We start from the raw sequence: 1,693 nt of genomic DNA, 5'->3' as shown, positions 1-1,693 counted from the left end.
TGTAATCGCTGCCAAGATGCCTCAACAAGATGATGTAAGGTCTATACTTATTATGTCTTTCAGTTATTTATTTTTAATTATGTGTAAACTATCTAAACCTGTTTTCCCGCTTTGTATTCGGGTTTGTGGTGTAGATTGAGATTAAAAATGTAATCATTTAAATAGCTGTAATGGTAACAATGTGGAGTATAAGGGGCTGACTACTTTCTTAATCCTGTAATCTTTGTCTCACACATATTCTCCCACAAGACCTTTTTCCAGAACTTTAGTTTGCTCTGTTAAGTACTTCTCGACAAACTGTACTGGCCATCCTGCTTTTTGCAGCTAACAGTATTTGCATCTTGCAGTGTACTCCTTTGAATTTCTGTTCAATGAATTCTTCCGCGACGTGGTCATGACACACCACACCTACCCTGAGATTGGTTTCTGTCTGTCGGACGGTGTTGGGGGGATTTTATTTATTTAGAGCGAGTACTTCTTCACCAAATCACGTGGATGTCTGCCTTGGCATGCCACCCCTTTCGTTAGGTAGCTCACAGTGCTCTCTTTCTTCATAATTATGTTCCGATACGTGGATTTTGGCTACCTATGGTTTGGCTGATGTCTCGCACAGTGTTATTCGTGTTTCTCCATCTCATAATGCATCTTGCCTTTCATTAGTCACCACTTTTGTCCCTCATGTGATAACAGTCACTAAGAGTTTCCACAGGTGATTGAAAACGGGAGAAATAACTAGTTCTGAAGCTTCTCTTGTACCCTTGCATGAAAGGAGCCTTAAAACACCTGGAGTCAATTACACTGCCCTGTGAGAGCCATTGTGTCCCAAACATCTGATGCCTTGAATGGGGGAGACTTGTGTATAACACAGCTGGAAGTTCTGCTGCTGAAACCAAATGTTAACTGACTTTATAAATCTGACATGTTGCACTTTAACCCACATGTGATGTTTTTTTTTTCTATTACAAATCCAATGGGAAACACTTCAAATAGATGATGGTCTTTGTCCAAACATTATGGAGGGCACTGTATGAGTAGAATAATCACATCATTCCAGCATTTGGCAAATCCCCATCTCTATATGACTAGTAAACACCATAATGCATAGATATTGACTTTGCAGACTAGATGTTTTGAACAAAATAGCAGGGACAAGAATATCTTCTTCTTCACTACTTCTATCTATTACTAAAACTCATCATCTTGACCCGTCCGTCTACGTTGTAATTATCGCGCGAAAACGCTCCCTATACGCTAGAGTTTCGCCCCTACTCAACCGTCTATCTCCTCCCCTCCAACGCCACCATTTTGTTTCCTATCGGCTAATATATGAAAAGTTGTAAAATTTTAAAAAAATCCTGCGGTCAGCAATGTGGTCTTCTCGCCGTCCAGTCCACCAGAAGTGTAAACCCCTTCAAGAAGCCCCACTGGAGATAAAAATCCCCTCAGGCGAGCTGAGTAACAGCCATGCTGATTGGTTCCAGGGGGTCCCTTCCCCTCATACACCCCCTCAAACACCACCTTCCCTCACATTCCACCTTCCCCCCTTCCCCCCCTCCTCCCACACACACCCCCTTCCCCCTCCCTTCGTTCCCCCCCCCCCCGCTCCCCACACACTTCCCCACCCCACATACACCCACACCTCCCTTTAACCCGCCCCTGTTTCTCCCCCCCCCTTCCCTCACCCCCCCAACGA

Source organism: Leucoraja erinacea, unplaced genomic scaffold, assembly GCF_028641065.1.
Source record: "Leucoraja erinacea ecotype New England unplaced genomic scaffold, Leri_hhj_1 Leri_674S, whole genome shotgun sequence".
NCBI lineage: Eukaryota > Metazoa > Chordata > Chondrichthyes > Rajiformes > Rajidae > Leucoraja > Leucoraja erinaceus.
This window is presented reverse-complemented; position numbering follows the sequence as displayed.